The following is a 13,777-nucleotide window of genomic DNA, read 5'->3' as shown; positions in this document are numbered from 1 at the left end:
ATGTCGTCAATTTGATAGAATGGTTCTGATCATAAACAATAGGAAATATTATTTAATAATTGGTAGATACATTTGCCACTATTATTAAACATTTGGCTTTTGTGAAAAACGTAAACAGCTACAATATTACTAACTAGATATCTATATTTGTGTTACTCTTTCAGAAAAGAGGCGTGTGTGAGGGACAAATCGATTCAGCTAAATGCTGTCTCCATGTGATGGTCTGACGGCCATTTACTCTGTTGCAAGTCTATGTAAGGATCAAATTATGGAATTTGATATTAATAAAATTACAACTAATGACCGTTACAGTAGCAATGATAGATCTGGTTTAGTCTGGTTGTGGTCCTTCATCCATCAATTTATATATTCGTTTTTAATTATTTTCTAAAAAAAAGTTCCTAGTAAAGTTAAAATGTAAACTAATTACTTGAAATATAAACAATGTAAGGTTTTATAAAGCAGACAATAAATGGATCTCACTCCTGCTTTATTAATCCAAGTGATATGTACTTCACATTGTAGCTGGTCTGAATAACGTCAGAAATTATCTTATGTTAGCAAAAGAATCTCATATTGAACATATACTTGAAATTATACAATAAAATTTTAAATCTTTTTTTAATTTTAATATTTTATTACAAGTAGTGCAGCAAGTAGGCATTAAAGAATTGAAACCCCGTCACACCAAACATGCTCGTCCTTTCAGCCGTGGGGGCGTTATATTGTGTCGGTCAATCCCACTATTCGTTGTTAAAAGAGTTGGCGGTGGATGGTGATGACTAACTGCCTTTTCTCTAGTCTTACACTGCTAAATTAGGGACGGCTAGCGCAGATAGTCCTCGTGTAGCTTTGCGCGAAATTCAAAACAAACAAACAGGGAATTGGAAAATCTATTTATTAATATGATGGTAAGGAGCTAAATGTTCACGAGTTTATCTTTTTCACAAATATTATCGGATGGTGAATTTTTGGTCAACTAATTAACGTATTAAATTATTTGTTTATTTATATGTTTTCCTGAGAATACAATAATGTATTTTAATAATTTGAAATTACAAGTACAAAATGACTTTAAAAGTGTAAGTAGGCATAAGCTCGATGTTTAAAGAGTTTACATCAAATAAAGTTTTATATAGTGACACCCGTGAATGAGAAGGAGATAAAATTATACCAAATACTAATATATAATGTCATAGATATCATATAACCAGCAAAAGTATTTAAGCTATTTGATCGAAAGCTATTCATAAATATCTATAAACAGCAGTTGAGATAAAGAAATTGATATTATCAAAATTGTGTTTAAAAGGCATCAAACTCGAATGAATTTGATACAACTGGAGAGGCAACTTTAAACTTACTCGTAAGAGTAAGTGTGTGAAAATACAGTTTTGTAAAAGGGGAGTACATTTATACACTAAATATAGAGACATATTTTTTGCTTTGAATAAAGTTATTTCATTATAAGTCTTCTGTTATTGTAACCTTTAGACAAATTACAATTTATAATTGCATAAGGATCATATATTCATTAACTTTCAACCAGTCTGCAGAAATACAGGTATTTATGATCCGGTTTAATGATCGGAGATTGGTTAATATTTTGATATTCACTTCAAGAATATGATTTGTAAGCATGTGTATTACATGGAGAAACCCGAAAATCTAACGGAAATGACATAAAGGCATAAGCAGTATAAAATTAATTTCATTAGCCTAAGAACATTTTGCACATCACACTCAAATTTTGGAACACTCTAAAACTATGCTATCTTACATTAATATGTCTTTTATCGTATCTAAGAAAAACAAAGCCATTTCGAAGACCATAATGGTCTTTTATTGAAACTGTTGTTAATCACTTGGAAGAATGAAGATGATGATCCTGGAGAGATAATATTGTTGTTAAGTTCACTTCATGAGAAATGTACTGAGTTTGTTTTGACCACCCACGAGGATAAAAACGTTTCAAACTGGTAAAAGACCTGTAGAAAAAATACTGATAAGAAAGTCATATGAAGAAGACCAATGAAAGTATATATTTGATAAATTGATTTTAAGGGAAGTGCTTTTTATTTACTTTTAAAAACAATTAGCGTGTATACTACAAAAATATTAATTTTGTGCAATACTTTGCTATATTCTTCATTGGGTAATTATGTTCGTTTGTTTATTTTTGAATTTCGCGCAAAACTACATAATGACTATCTGGGATAACCGTCTCTAATTTAGCAGTGTAAGACTAGAGTGAAGGCTACTAGTAATCATTACCAACTGCCAACTCGTGGGCTATTCTTTTACCAAATAATAATAGAATTGACCGTCGCATTATAACGCTTCCACTGCTGAAACGGCAAGCGTATTTTTTGTGGAAAGGATTCGAACCAGCGATCCTCAAATTACGAATCGAGCGCACTCACACATACAAGAAGGCTGAACTGAAATGCCATGTAGTTTAAACATTTAATATACTGATCTGTTATGTCTCGACGGAAATACTACTTACTAAATTAATTATATATGGTACGTACAGATTAGTGTAGTTAAAATTTACTAGGAATGTGTTGTGTATGTTGCAAACATTGTTTTCGGTTTGATTTGATTTATCTTAATAATTACGGGTAATTACATAATTTGGAACATGCTTGCTGAAAAAAATATATATGTTTTTTTCTGATTTGTATAATAACAAATTCTATAATTCCGTACATCATTAGTAAATTGTCTACCCTGTTAACATGGACATTAAGAAGTGTTCTATTTGGAAGCTTAAAACATCCTACGTTAATTGGTAAAGTTACAGAGCGTTGATCAACAACGAATATTTAGTATCAGAATATCTTGGTAACTAATGTTATATACATTTCTTTGATTATTTTACGATAACAACTCCAGATAATTTTACATTGCACTATTTTCTCCATGTCGCTTCATCAGGAGCTTATAATTACAAATCCTGAGGTTCAAGAAAGATTTGTGATTTAACATGATACTCGTGTTAGTAACACCACGGAATTCTATTCACTACATAGTATCTTATAGCAATAAACGCTTTATCGTTATATTACTGTGTAATTCATTGTTGAGTTAAGAAGACAATATTAACGATTGTTTGTTTGTTTTTGGTGGTTAAAGCGTTCAACTCGTAATCAGAGGGTCACGGGTTCGAATCCCCGTCGCACCAAACGTGCTCGCCCATTCAGCAGTGGGGGTGTTATAATGTGACGATCAATCCCACTATTCGTTGGTAAAAGAATAGCCTAAAAGTTGGCGGTAGGTGATGATGACTAGCTTCCTTCCCTCTAGTCTTAATAATTCTGTACATCGTGATAAATCATAACCAATCTTTCTTGTGATTCAGTAAGTGTAATTACAATCTCTTGTATAACAAAAATTCCAATCAACATGCCGGAGAATCAAGGGTACGCCATATATTTAATTTCATCCAACTTGAGACGTAGTCTAACAAAAGAATTAATGCTTAAAAAAAAACCACAAGATAAAATTAGTCAACTTAGATACTTTATTTATATATATTTTTGTCATGGATAATGAATGATCGAGTTATTGCAAAAATTAGTTTAAGATATTTCTTACAGTATTATTTTCAAACTAAAACTAGGAATGTGAATGGATATTTCTGAATTTATTAATACAAGTTATTTAGAAAGAAAAAGGTTTAAGTGGTGGTTATTAATAAATATAATTGATCGTGACATCTGAAAAAAACTAGTGAGTTATAAATACAGAAAGTCACTCATTCATTCGACTGTTCATCGAGTTTTCAAGTGAACAAGGGAAGTATATATTTTATAGTTATGTCTTAGAAAGAACCTGTTATTTAAATATTCTGGTTTGCATGCTTGAAGCTGATCCTAAAGAAGTATTTATAATAATATATCATATGTTTTGAAAGGAACAAGATCCATCAATCATTAACGTGTTAAAGATCAGGAACTGTTAGAGGCCAAAAGATGAAGGCAGTTTATCATCAATCATACATCAACGATATAACTTTATTCGGAAGGCTTTCTTCTTTAATGTACTTTACGAAAACTAATCAAAACAGCAGCTCAATTAAATAATTCGTTTTTACACATACGCGATTTTGAATCACACGAAGGAATATTTATATTATAATCACCACAAAGTACTACTGATTTAATGCCACTCTATGTTGGGTATTATAGTTTTATTGGGAAATACTAAAAACGCTCACATCGCAACTTTAAAGTTGATTTATCCAAAATTCGAAAAATAGATGCTGGTACCATTAATACTGTTAAAGAAGTACTATAAAAGTGAAAAAAAAAAGAGTATTTGTTTGTATCACGAATAATATATAATACCGTTACGTGTTTTACTTAATCACTGCTAAATTAGGGACGGCTAGCACAGATAGCCCTCGAGTAGCTTTGTGCGAAATTCAAAAACAACAACAACAACTTTTCACCTTAAAAACTTTCAAAAATCATGTGAATAAAATTACAAGCTGCGAGTTAGATCAGCAAGCTATTTAATTGTCTTTTGAATTAAAGTCCTTCTCTATTTTAATACTTTAAGCTATTCTATGTCAATCTTAATTATAATGAAAAAGGTCACCTAAAAAGATTCTATGGAAATAATACTCATCATAAATACAAAGGTTATTTTTATAATCAAAATAGTGAGTTAGTTATGAGATCTTCTCTTCTACTCGGTGATCTTTGCATGCTCACTTTTCACAGAACATTTCAGAAGTAAATTTACATACTTTAAAATTGCAAGTCTGGTTTTGACACATTTATAATATCTTTAGTATGTGGCGAAATGGAAAGAATTTCTTAGCACATTTTGTTGAAATCTTAAATAATATAAATCAAAAGTTACAGTTTCATTTATGAAATATAATCTAGAAGTTTTCTCCCCGTTAAAATGTCAAACAAAAGGAATAAATGATAAAGGTATCTCTGACGAATAAACGGAATTCGTGGAATTTAATTTTGAACACTGATTTCAAAATTCATGGAATTTTCATACAAGCACATACGGGCCCGTCGTGGTCACGTGATGAGGTGCTTGACTCGTAATCTGAAAGTCATGGGTTCGAATTCCCGTCCCACTAAACACGTTTGCCATTTCAGTTCTAAGGGGTGTTATAATATGAAAGTCAATCAAGAGTAGCCCAAGAGTTGGCGGTAGGTGGTGGTGATTAATCAAGTTCCTTCTAGTCTTTCACTGATAAACTAAGATAGCTCGTGTAGCTTTGGGAAATTCAAAACAAACCAAACCAAGCTGGTATGAGATAAAAATATTACTTATCACACTAACTTTCTACCTATTGTATCTTAGTAATCTGAGCTATACATCTGTAAACCAAACTGTAGTGGCCCGGCATGGCCAAGCGTGTTAAGGCGTGCGACTCGTAATCTGAGGGTCGCGGGTTCGCATCCCCGTCGCGCAGAATATGCTAGCCCTCCCAGCAGTGGGGGTGTTATAATGTGACGGTCAATCCCACTATTCATTGGTAAAAGAGTAGCCCGAGAGTTGGCGGTGGATGGTGATGACTAGCTGCCTTCCCTTCAGTCTTACACTGCTAAATTAGAGATGGTTAGCAAAGATAGCCCTCGAGTAGCTTTGTGCGAAATTCAAAAACAAACAAACAAACAAACCAAAATGTAGCGCAAGCCAAAGGTTTTATCCTAATATCTGAGTAAATATTTTAATAAACTTCCAGACTATAAAACATTTTACGATGACTCCACTTTTACATTGCTTATACACATAAAATGAAACACACACAACAGAATGAAACTATTCTAAGTTCGTTTTAATTAGTTTTGTGTCTGAATTGCTTATTAAAAATAAATCGTTCATTTGATAAAAAAAGTAAAAACAAATCTGATATAAAAAAAGTTAAACCTTCACAACATATAAGTATTATCAATGAGATATTGAGCCTGTTTTACTTCGTCATGTAGAAACATAAATTAATTTTGGCACGTAAAAATGTTATGACGTTTCGTCTTTAACAATATTATTACCTAAGTTGAAATAAATACCACAAAAAGAACCAAAATAAGATGTCTACGTACGTTATGTAAGTTTGATGAGGCATATATTGGACAAACCTTTTCTTCGTTGAAAATTATACGTAAAGGACACCAAGTTCACACATGCATAGAAGAAAATTTGAAAAAGAAACCTTAACATGGCTTCAGTTAAAATATGGGCATAGCACACTTTGGATAACACTTCTTACCTATACTAACTTCAAAATAAAGAATAATAATAATATTTTGACCTGCTAGAAACTACTGAACTTGTTAAAAAACAGGTTATTTTGGTTTAAACCGTGACAATGTGCGTTAGAATCATTTCACTAAGTTTACTCTTTTAGCATTCTTCCACATCTTGACCAGATATGGTAATTTTTTAAACTTATAAACTATGCATATAAATGTTTACGAATCGCACGTAACAATGTTCCTTTGATATATAAACCTTGAATATATACTCATGTGTGCTCCTATTTGTATATAAAATTTGTATGCATAGTTTTGTGTAATTGCCGAAGAAAACATACCAATAAATAAATAAAATTTGTGTTATATTTCCTACAATAATTACAAACACGCTTAAAATAATTGTTTGTTAACTCACTATTGTATTAGTACAATGTTCTTAACTCTATAAGCACTTGGCACCTCTGAATCTCTCCGCTTATCCCATGTGCCTCTGATATGTTATACCTATTACACGAAAAAAATAATACAGAAACATCATAGACTTAGATTATTCTGGGCCATCTTTCAATTAGTATTTTCATAAAAACACAGAAAATAGATGGGATAACACAACAGGTAACCTAGTAAGTCTAATTATTGAGCTGTTTGGAAAGATGTGTCGGTTTGACCTAACCTGTTTCAATATGCAGGATTTAACGATATCACTATTTTTACGTTACACTTCTACTAGTTACAAATTGTTGTAGAATTCTCTGTGACCGAAACTTTAAGGGTACAATATATCATTATTACTTATATTTTAGGTGATAGCTTTTCGTACTCATAATTTAACATTCCTTCGTACAAATGCTTTATTAGCGGTAATTTATGAAAAATTCCTCTTTCATCACAACATTGCAACTATTATTAATTAAAACGATTTCTAAACGTTTGTATAATATTCATAAAACATTTTTATCAGGGTTTTGTTTGTATATAATATACTGATTTTATTCTGAGATCTGCAGATTGTTTATATTACAGATAACTATTAGAACTAACCGTTTTAAAGGCTGTCTTTTGCGATGTTTAAATGAGATATGATAAAACGTTCTTGTTTTTACTTTTTGACAGAAGACACCGATTTTTGTATCTGTTACCAACAGCCTATATACTTGCTCTTAATAAAATAAAAAAATGTTAAACCAATTTTCAGAATCGCAAGAAACAACTAAATATAATATGAAGAAAAGTCATATTAACATTAGTGCCCTAAGTTATCATAATAAAACAAACCTTATATTATTTTATTAAACTGAAAGTTACCTATCTATTTGGCTTAACAATTCTCTGTATAGAGAACATTACATTGAATATTTACCAACAGCATATGGAGGTTTCGTTTTATTGATAATAATAAATGTTAAGTGAATAAAATTTTATATTGAATGATAAAATGCGTATACTTTACTCCATAACTTGAAATATCCAGATGTGCATTAGGGTTCAGTAAAAATAAATAAATATATATATATAAGTTTTTTTTTAAAAAACTAATTGCACTAATTTATACTACGAGATTATGAAGTATATTTTTCAAAACATTAGATTCAATAATTTTACACATTAGATCAAAAACAGTGAAATAACCCTAATCACAATCTTAAATTCTACTGTGTTATTTTATCATACGTAAATTATATAAAACATAAAAAATGTAGTTTGAAAACACTAAATCAATAAACAAAATAAAACTTGTTAACATACTATAGCTTAACCTCAAGACTAATGAAAAGCAGAAAGTCTACATGAAAAATTTAAATATCGGTTTCGTATGTATTTGAATATTTGAAAAGTCATTTGAATAAAAACACTGATATATAAAATAATAACAAACAAAGAAGATAATAAGCCCTGTTGTTTAGTCTTATTTCGAGGAGGTAAACATAACCATACATTTTCACAAGTTATTCAAAATTAGATATGATAAATCCTTCTGTTTATATGTTACCACCTTTTAAATTAATGAAAGCGAATAAACTTTTAAAGTATACTGCGATTAAGTTAGTACAGAGTTAAGACAAAAGTCATAGATCCACGAAATAGATAAAAATTAAACCAAATTTAATGTTAGAGCAATTCTCAGTCTAGTAATTTAGAACTATTTTGTTACATTGCTTAAAACATTTAAATGTTTATTCTAATTCATAATATGTTTTCTAAATAAAACCAAAAACTACTATAAAATAATGCCAATTCTTCCTTAGTTCCTTTTTATGCAAATAAAGCATAATAATCAGTCATGTGATTTGAAATGCAAATGATTGTTATTCAACTTAGTACCGCAAATGAACATTTGGTAGAGACGGTTTTATATTGGCTTATAACTAGTGACTTTATTATAGAATATAGAAAACATGAGTAGAAAAGGTATCGTTGCATTTATGTTGCATACTTATTATAATTATATTGTTGAATAGTTCTTTACAGGGTTTCTCTAATATGTGGAGTCTCTTGAAAGGACACTTTATATCTTCCAAAACAAATATATACATGGACCATGTGATTGAAATCTAGTGAGGATGTAGGCCACTTTGGTTTCATTTAAGGTGCTCATCACTTGATTATGATGGCCCGAATGAAATTAAAGTAATTTGAATCAGGATATGAAATGGAAAACAACTGTGGGAAGTAATATATATAATGTGCAATATTAATAGTACTACTCTGCAGGATTTGAAGTTTGTACAAAAGTAATTACAATTATATGCGTTATTTTCCTATATGTAAATTAGCTTGGATGAACTTTCAACTTCTTTCCGAATGAATGAAGCCTGTGTTCTGACTAAGAATTAAAGCAAGATACATAAAAATGTTTCGTGGTTTGGATTTTATTAAAACAAAGCAACAAATATATGTGTCAAAAAACAGTAATAAAGAAGAAAATAATATTAATACAGTAATAAAAGTAAAAATAAAATAAGATAAAAAGGTAAAAACAAAAGATGAACAGTGCCCGTAAGTGAGAGTTAGAATTAAATAGACTAAAAAGGCCAATGGATCGTAAACATGCTACAAGCACAATCAATCTGAACAGCATTACGATCACTAATGACACTTTCCAATGTCAAAGATAAACCTCAAGACAAAACATGTCGAAAACGTAGCTGACGTTGGTAGTCGTAGCGACAGCATAAAAGTAAAATGTGGATAATTGTGGCTGGAATGTTACAATATCAGTTCTTTGTGAAAGAAAATTATGAGTTATAAAACTGTGTTCAATGTATAGTTGAGACAACACAACGTCTTTGCTCTTATTCTAATGAAAACTAGATCACCAAAAACAAACGTAGACTTTAAATAGAAAAGCTTATTATGAAGTTGCTTACCCTAAACTGAATGCCAACTGGCTTGAAGTTATGCGTTGATGACAAAACTTAAATTCGTATTGGGACAAACACGGGTGTGATAATGTCAGAGCAGATGGATTTAGATGTGCTGTCAGCACGCTTGTTCCCACTAGTACCAATTTAACCAGGAATCCAGTACGATTGAATAAAAATGGATTGTAAAACTAAGTTACTGCATATTGAAGTAACCTGGAAGAACTCACATTAAGCAATTAAAGGATCATCAAGGAGCTTCATGTAGTCATCACAGATAGTACAGTAAGTGTACCGCTTAGCTTCTACATCATCTAGGTAGTTATGTGTCATGGATAATAGTCTGCCTTTAGCATATGTCCAAGGAATTGTAGCATTGATCGATAGCTTTCTAAATACTGCTAATGATGCTTTGAAACACTTGTAACTAACTGTCCATCTTCTAATGTGTTTTTTAAGAAGGCATGGACCATGAACATTTCGTGCACTATAATCTTTAACAACTGAGACAAATTTTGACAAACTGAGACAACATAGGCTGTACACTTTCTTTTCAAAACAAGTGACTGATCATCAGATGGATCATTTGTGTAACAACGAACAGAGGAGATGGGTAGAAAGTCTTTGTTTGTTTGTTTGTTTTGGAATTTCGCACAAAGCTACTCGAGGGCTATCTGTGCTAGCCGTCCCTAATTTAGCAGTGTAAGACTAGAGGGAAGGCAGCTAGTCATCACCACCCACCGCCAACTCTTGGGCTACTCTTTTACCAACGAATAGTGGGATTGACCGTCACATTATAACGCCCCCACGACTGGGAGGGCGAGCATGTTTGGCGCGACGCGGGCGCGAACCCGCGACCCTCAGATTACAAGTCGCACGCCTTAACGCGCTAGGCCATGCCAGGCCAGGTAGAAAGTCTAAAAATATTCCATGAAAACAGATGTTTTATTTGTGTCTCTTCTACAAATTATGACTAGCCTTCTACGTTTTGTATACAGTGTATTATGGTGATATGAATACATTTAAAGTAGGCATTATACTAGAATATCTGAAACTTCATGAAGGTATTTTGCTTATATATGTGATGAAAATTATGTAGCTTCATTCAAAAATACATGTTGATAAAATCTTTATTATGATATGTGTTTCTAAAGAAAATGTTAAACATAAATAGCACTGTAAGCCACGAGCAAAAGTAAAAAAAAACACATCAGTGCACACCTTTTGATAAAATTAATTTCCCTTAATTTTGATTTCCAAGCATTAGAAGCTGAAACCAAAAACTGTCGAGGTGACAGCACTCCTGTTTTGAAACGCGAAGCTGCCAAACAAACATCTTACTTTTGTAATTGTAATTCTTTCGTATTCATTAAAAATATGTGTTTGTATATTAATCTTTTTATAACAGAATACAGAAAATTTTACTAATTGTTTAATTTTATTGTTGAAATTCATACTCGTTTGAACAATTCTGAATCATGATAATAGCTCGTAACAAGGATTGTACAGAAATGTGCTCAAAACTCCAATATTATCCTCGGGCAAAAACCATCTTAAAAACATAATTATTCTTGAATGTTGTTGTCGTTTTGAATTAAGCTACACAATGAGCTATCTGTGCTCCGCCCACCACGGGTATCGAAACCCGGATTTTAGTGTTGTAAGTCCGCAGATATACCGCTGAGCCACTGGAGGCCTAATTCTTCTTAAAACAACGCTTAAAATCTTTCTTTTCAGACCGTCAAAACATTGATAATAAGTAAAATAACTGATTTAATGATTTTTTGACAAAATAAAAATTTGACCATTTGTTTCTATTAATATTTTTATTTATAATATTGTTTCATAAACCTACAGCAAAAGACAGATATACTGTGCAGAATGGTGTAAATATTGTCCTGAGGAGCTGCTTTTGTATTTGGTGTTTGTTAAACGAGTTTACATGAAACTTAAGGCCCAAAGCCACCTGTTTCAGTAAATAACTACTTCAAAAGACACGAAGCTTTTTTTAAGCAATCTTTTAGACATATTTCTTTTATTTAAAAAGGCTATTTATTTTACTTGTAAATTTCTCTACGCACTTATTGAGAATTATGTCTTGCTCTAGGCATAATATTTGTACACTGTTGTGCATTAAAAAAGCCAAAATACAAGATAATTAAAAAATGAGGATTTAAAATCTACAAATCGCAAAAGAAATAAGTAAAGAAGGGTACAGATCTCCTGCTGATAGTTTATTCAGGCTATAAATCTCTATTATGATTCCACTATAAAATGTTTGCACGTGTACGTGATATTGCACAGGAAGTTTGCAAAAAACTGTGCATATTTGTTGAAACCTACAACTCATGCATTTCCTGCACATTAATTGAAAATATTATCACGTGAAACATTCCTTATTTTGCTATTGCATATTGTTACTGAATTCACTACTGTTTGTTGTAACTCGAATTTTTTGTCTCCACGACTGTGTTTAAGCAAGCTTTTAACACTGGATTTTCCTAGTTAAACACAAGTAGCGATTTTTATATTGTTTCTTTTGCTTAGATGTAATCGTGAGTACGTATTTATAAACTACTACTGCATATAGCACTATTTTACATTACTATTGATTTAAGTTAGCGGTTGTAAATGTTGTCGATAATTGTCGACTTATTTTAAGTGTGTCACTGTTGTCTGTTTTACATTATTTATGTCACCTTATTATAGTTAACACGTGTGCACAACAGACCGTTGAAGAGCATACGTATGTGTCTTGTAGATCTGATAAGGTAAGCATGTTACTAAATCTCTATACATTGAGCTAATATTTCATGTATTATCTTAAAAGAAACATTCTGATGAAATTGCTTTGTTGCTGCTCGTCTTTTATTACATTACATTCTGCAGACATCGATAAATTACAATAATTAAATCTGTGACTATATAATCTCTGCTTTCATGTGGGTTCATTAGGAACAATTTTACATTTTGGTTTTTGTAATTGCACACCAGTTCATGTGTTTATATTTTGTTGTATATTTGTTATTTATTTTAAATGAGATCAGTGTGGTTGTTGAGTGAAAAAAACAACAAACAACCAAATGCAGCAGTTATAAACAACACAAATTACACCTGAAAGAAATGTTTCATCCTACGACTTGATATCAAAATATTTTAGTTCTTCTTCCCATCAACTTCTTGGAGTGATACATGTGCACTTATGTAGCTTAAAGTATATTATTTATAAATGGGCATAAATAATGAAGAAACGAGATCAGTAAAAGATGTTAATTTGAAAAGGGAGAATATAGATTGTTCAGTGCCTACCAATTATAATGGAGTCAAAATAGGGATTTGAAGCTTGAGAAAATAATGTAGACAATATTTCCAGTTCAGTTTGTTTACTTTTTAAGACTTCCTACTTATAGGCTAGAAAATATACTATTTGCATTTTGCTTCAACTTGTTTGTGCATTTGTTTGATAATCTATATTCGCCACGTTAAATTAACAATTTTTTTACCATTTTTGTTTATATTATTCTTTAGGTGTTGTAACATTGCTATCCTGTTTCGCTATTTGACAATGTTTTTAAAATCTATTAGTAAGGTGACACATATGGAATACGAAAAATAAGCTTGAAGTAAGATTATGAGATAGGTTCTTATTCAAATATATCACTGTTTAAGTAACATAATCTAATAATTTACTTTTACTAGTATTTTAAGGTTACGATGAAGTTTGCTTTATGAAATAGTTAATAGTAACGGTCGTAATAAGAATGAATAGCAAAAATAAACATTATATAGTGAAAAAACGTAAACGTAATATCAGTCTAAATGTGTATCAGTTGCTCTTCTATGGCAGCTGCAAGATCTTATTTTAATATATGCATATAAATTACCTATCTATTTGTAAATGTAATACATTCTTATAACACTTTATTTCTAAATATAATGTGGTTTCAACCTTATGAGCTTTCTAATTAGTAATAAGTTATAAACAACACAAATTACACCAGAAAGAAAAGTTTAACCCTACGACTTGATAGTTCTTTCTTCTTTGAACACATATCAAACTATTTTAGTTTGGCTATGATAAGTAATGCTAGTTACATGAGTTATTGTAGTTTTATAGTGACTAACTTCAAGTGCGAGACTTTCCTACTACACTTAATGAACAGGCTATTTTCTAATGCTGTTATT

At 31.0% G+C, this 13,777-nt stretch overlaps 1 long non-coding RNA gene across 2 annotated transcripts in view; it reads left to right on the top strand.

Annotated features, from left to right (window-relative positions):
• Window positions 1-483, top strand: part of LOC143255336 (uncharacterized) — a 32,753-nt gene extending 32,270 nt beyond the window's left edge. For both annotated transcript variants that reach the window (XR_013030558.1, XR_013030559.1), the window contains exon 4: window positions 165-483. This is a non-coding gene — a long non-coding RNA (uncharacterized LOC143255336). The remainder of the gene's footprint in view (window positions 1-164) is intronic.
• The last annotated feature ends 13,294 nt before the right edge of the window (window positions 484-13,777 follow it).

The sequence above is a fragment of the Tachypleus tridentatus genome, chromosome 7 (assembly GCF_004210375.1).
Source record: "Tachypleus tridentatus isolate NWPU-2018 chromosome 7, ASM421037v1, whole genome shotgun sequence".
NCBI classification, from domain to species: domain Eukaryota; kingdom Metazoa; phylum Arthropoda; class Merostomata; order Xiphosura; family Limulidae; genus Tachypleus; species Tachypleus tridentatus.
The sequence above is the reverse complement of the archived record's forward strand: the minus strand, read 5'-3'. Positions and strand labels throughout refer to the sequence as shown.